This window comes from Microtus ochrogaster, chromosome 19 (genome assembly GCF_000317375.1).
Source record: "Microtus ochrogaster isolate Prairie Vole_2 chromosome 19, MicOch1.0, whole genome shotgun sequence".
NCBI lineage: Eukaryota > Metazoa > Chordata > Mammalia > Rodentia > Cricetidae > Microtus > Microtus ochrogaster.
This window is the reverse complement of record NC_022021.1, coordinates 21,561,745-21,567,263: the sequence shown is the minus strand read 5'-3', so window position 1 is coordinate 21,567,263 and position 5,519 is coordinate 21,561,745.

The following is a 5,519-nucleotide window of genomic DNA, read 5'->3' as shown; positions in this document are numbered from 1 at the left end:
GCCAAATTTCAGTCACAGTAAGCAACAGAACTTGCTAGTTTGGGTCATACAGTTCTGGCTTTAGAGCCAAAAATACAAAAAAAAAAAAAAAAAAAGTCATGGACTTTCCCTCTACGACTAAAAAAAGCCACTGAGACCAGGGGTGTTCCAGACCGGAGGCCCAGATAGGCCATTGTGTGAAGCTGGGACAATGAAGGCTGGATTTCATTGGAGACTCCGAGTTGGAGATGTCAAGGACATCTGCTAACAGGGTTCGGAACCAGTCCAAGGGAGAGGAGTTGTGTGGCAGTCACAAAGCTGAAAGGAGTGGTGATCTGTAGAGCGCTTCGCCTTCAGATATGGAGATGCTGAGTTTCCTTGGCTGGCTTCAGGCTCCACCAGGCTAGACTCGTTGACGTAGCAGCAGCACTCTTGGCCCAGGAACGTGCAGGTGCCTCCTTAGTGTGCTGTGAGGAGGTCTGTGATTCTGCATCACTACTTGAGCCCCTGAGGTGCTCTAGCCGTGGAGAGAGGCAAAGGACTTGGCCGAGTTTTCGATGACCTTCTGGAATTGTTCAGACAGTGTTTTTTGGTTTTGTTGTTGTTGTTGTTTTGTTTTGTTTTGTTTTGTTTTTGGATTTTTCGAGACAGGGTTTCTCCGAAGCTTTTGGTTCCTGTCCTGGAACTAGCTCTTGTAGACCAGGCTGGCCTGGTGGCGCACGCCTTTAATCCCAAACAGTGTTTTATTTGCACGAACTGATTGTGCTAGGGCCGTTGTGCCAAAGCCAGACCCCACCAGGACTGTAGCCAGCAAGATGCCCGGGAGAAAGACTGCATGGCACGTCCAGCCCGAGCCCAGCTTAAGGGAGAGGATGGAGTCACTGCAAACTCGGCTTGTCTGTAGAGTGTTAGCTGTGGTACCAACTTCACCAGATGGCACATGGAGCTGGATGAAGAGAATTGTCAGCTTTCAGCAAGTCTGGAGCTCCACAGCTTATAGTTTGCAGGTGCTCCTGGGACCGTGTCTGGAAAACAGCTGAAACAGCTTCACACCTTGGTGTCATAGCAAAGGCTATGGCTTTGGGTTGTAAGGCATGAACAGAATTTCCATGTCTAGAGAGCCTGACATATATTTCAGCCCACTAAAATGCAACTTTAAATCTATGCTTAGAAGAAAATCAAAGGAAATTTAAAATCTTGAGCTCATAAGTGAATAGTCAGTGCTCTATAAGTTTAACAGAACTCCATTTATCAATACTAAAACTCTAAACTTTTGGAATCTTAGAGAAACTATAGCATATCTGAAACATTTCCCATTGTCATATATTTTCAATTACTGACTTGTATCTTTATAATTTGCATTTATACATCTTACATCATTTTCTGAGACCACAGACCCTACTTAAACTTTCACATCCTCAGACCTTTACATATATTAAAATATTTTCTTAGACCCTCAAAACTTTCATAGACTTTAACCCATTTTTCATATAATCACTTATCAGAGATTTAAGTTTATTACTTAGAACAGTCATAGCCAATCATATTCCTTCAGTGGAAAGTTACATCTGAAGCCTGTTCATCCTTCACTATGAAACCTGTGAACAAGACAAACCTATCTGCATTTTAAACAAGAAACCTAACTAATGAACTACTGAGGTGGTTGTAGCCTTGAGGGAAGCAACTGATGGCTGCTGCCTGGCTGACAAAACTACAGTTAGCCTAGACCATCAATGGGAATGGAGACTTAAGGAGGACAACAAAAATGACAGAGACTAGTTCATAATTCTTTATCTAGACAGTTACCCCAGGCTACTGTGGGCTCCATGGAGCTGGATGCAGGGATAGCAACCTTGACCACCAGGCTCAGAAGATAAGTTTTTCCTGTGGAGGAGAAAAGGAGGTACTGAACTTACTTTATCTAGGCAAAGTGGAGCAATCAACTCTCCAACGCCCTGCTTGTCCACAATTGTTTGGGCTGAGCCCTGGCTGCAGGCAAGGCATTGGAATAGTCTCTTGCAGTGATTAGTATTACCATTGTCAAGGTGGAATCATTTGTCTCCGTGTCTACTGTCTTCTTGGAGACTTTGGGAGTAACTGCGAGGATCTGGAAGTCTCTGTCTGTCATATAAATTTAAATATGTTAAGTGACATATTCTACAAACCTCTGACATTTTGAGGGTCATTGTCTATTATAGTTCTGAACATCTCATGGTTTAATCATCTTTAACAATTTATAATAAAATAACAAATTCTGAATTGAAGTTTTTTAGTATCAAAATGAGACATAAACATAGTCTACACAGAGACTGGGAACTTCTCTGATCATTACATAGTGTTCTATTATAGAACATAACACCTTCCTGCATGACTGACTTTACCAAAATACCTTTAAAATGCTAACAAAAACAAGGGGGTTAGACATAGGTTTTTAAATCGGTCTTTCCTAGTTTGAATAGACCTGAAGTAAGGAGAGACATGTTTTAAGCCAATGCTCCCAAACTTTTTGCTAGAATGCTTAGGTCATCGTTTTATTGAATCATAAGTAGCAGTAACACAGTCTCTGGTGTTTAGCTATAATCCTCAGTTTTAGCTTTTCATTTATCCATTTAACAAGATCATATACTAACAAAGACATTATAATAAAATATCTTACAAATTTGAAAATGTCCCACAGCCTTATGAATTTAAACATTTTAAAAACTGTTTCTTAAAATATCCAGTTTATTTAAACTTTCTGTAAAACTCTAAAATTTCCTTTTAAAGAAGATTAAGAACTTTCAACCGTGTGTTCTGATAATATCCAATGAAAGTGTCTTTTCTATTTCAAGAATGAAGACTTAGAGCAAAACCATAACTTATATAAGGCAAATCCAAGTTTCAAAGTATAAACAATTCAGTGTCCCTAAAATCAATACCAAGTGGATTACTATTGCATTACAAAGTCTGGTTGTCAGCAAGATGTGCAGCTGTTAAACCTCATTAAACAAGTATTGTTTTAAATACTATCTTTTATGAACTTGGATTTTAAGACAGAATGAGAATTATACAAAAATCATACAAAATCTCATTCCAATTTAAAAATATCCTTTGAGAACTGTTGTCTCTTTGGTTGGTTCATACCATGTGGTTTCCCTTAGTCAAGATGGTGGTGAAACATGAGGTCCACCTTCTCCAACTCTAGTCCAAGTGGCAACAGTCCACATGGCTGCCCTTCACCAAGATGTTGGCAAACTCTGTGTTGTTTCTCAGAATGACTCCAACTTCGGAGTTACAAGTATTAAGTTAACTTCTCAATACAGATAGTTAAGCATACCCAATTCCCTTAGTTGTTTTGCCCCCTTATTTTCCTGCCCACTAGTTTTTGACCTGGGATATGAAGACTTTAAAAGTTCCTTGGTCTGAAAAAGGCTGAGGCATAACCCAATTCCAGAACCATTTTTTTTAAATAATGTAAAACTGCATAAGACACCTTAAATATCATTTATATTCAAGTGACATATGGATCTCCATTACATCAGATTCAGTGGAAAGAAATCCCAGAGGTAAATTCTGAGCCCAGGCAGCTCAACAGCAATAGTTGAGCTATCACCAAGACACATGGAACATAGTAAACTCACAGCCTCAAGGGAGTCAGAAACGAGCCTTCAGTAGCCACATATATTTATACATTTACTGAACCTGATGCAATTTTATGTGGTTTCACGTCCAGAAAAAAACTCACAGGCACAGATCCATCCATCCATACATACAAAATAGACTATTTTTCTTACCTTCTTTAGTGTTGCACGTTTAGGGAAGGAGTACCTTGTGAGCCATTGAATTTAATCTTTACAGGCACAGCGATATTGCTACAGGACAGGCTGCCAGAGTCCCTACTGGAGAGAGGCAAGGAGCGGGGAGGAGGATGGGAAGGAATTGGATCTAGTGAATGGGATTGACTGTTAGGTGGAATCTGTGGTGATAGAAAAGGAGACTCAGTAGGAGGTGGGAGAGAAAGAGAGGAAGGTAGGTAAGGTGGAGGTGGCTGGCTCTTGGCCTTTGTTTGGAGGGGAAAGAGGGGAGGGTGAGTAAGAAGAAGAAGGCTGGCCACTAGTTGGAACATGTGATGGTGTAGGAGGGAGAAGGACAGACAGGGTTTAGGGTATCGGGTCCTGTGACTTCCAGTGTGCCACTAACCTGATGACCCATCAGATGAAAATTTCTTCAATCCTTGCTGTTCAAAGGCATTATTAAGACATCCCCCTATTTGGCAGGAAAACATAAGTCAAGGGAAGGATAAGGAACCTGCCTGATTCCATTTGAAGGCAGCAGCCTTTGTGCTATATTATTTAATATAAGTTTTCATTTACTGTTAGAGGGAAGTGCTGTTCTTAAATCTTTTTCCTGGAACCTGACCTTCACCAACCTTGACTTGTTTTCGTGATTACCCTTACCCTTCCGGGCTCTCCCTATACCCTCCCTAATCATTTTTCCTAATCACATGGTGACCACAGGAGCACTTGTTCCTCAATTCAGGGAGCAAGAAATGTTAAGATCAAAAAGCCTAAATAAAAGTGATCAGAGAGATGCCTCTCCAAGGGAAAATAGAGAACTGAAATGATATCACACCCCTGAAGGAGTTATGGAAATTAGTGCTACCAGTAAGGACTAGAAAGATGCAGGTATGGTGATCCCCATAACATCTTCCTTTGTTGCGGCGAACTTTCTGACCAACAGGAAAGAACAGCCACCAGACGAGGATTCTTCTCAAATCATGCTTTATTGGAGCCTCTTCGTTGTAGGGAGAGCAGAAAGTAAGGGGCAAGGGGCTCTGAACTATGGCTGCTTATATAGGGAGTCTGCCTAGCAACTTTTTGATACTTTGATCTGGAGACCCACCGGCAGGAAAGAAAGCAGGGAAACATCCTTGTCAGTTACAGACCAGGATGTTTCCCTGCCGGTCAGGGGAAGTGTGGGCAGCTAGATCACAACAACTCACCCTGTTTTCTGGTGGAAGAACTGCAACCCTAATATGGAGTTTATCAAGCGAGGCTGGGGCCAAATGCCATCTTGTAATGGCAGCTATTCGAATCGGCTCCCAGCACTTTGTTACTCGAAATTGGCCTGTTTTTTGAGACCTTTCAGCATTTCCTTATTGTCTCATTGTCTCTCTTCTGTAAACCTCATAATTTCACTTCTTAAAAGGGGTCCAAGAGATGGACTTGGGACTGCTCTCTTTAACCAAATTTAGGAGGCACTTGCTGGTCAGCTCTTGGTTAGACCCCAATAAAAATCAAGCTTCAAACTTGGCTCAAATTGTGCTAGTGCTCTTCCCACTTGCGGGATTAACAGTTGCTAACAGGCTGTATGTTTGATTGGATGATATTCTATGGCTCAGTGTTGGAGAAGAGATTCAAAGGATCAGGAAAAGTGGACTGCTGGAATGGGTTTTCCTTTTACAACTCATACTCCACGGTAAGAGAGTTGTCAAGAGCTGCCCTTCATCTGGAGTGACATGTAAGAGATCTGTGAGGGAAGCACCACAGACCTGAAGAATT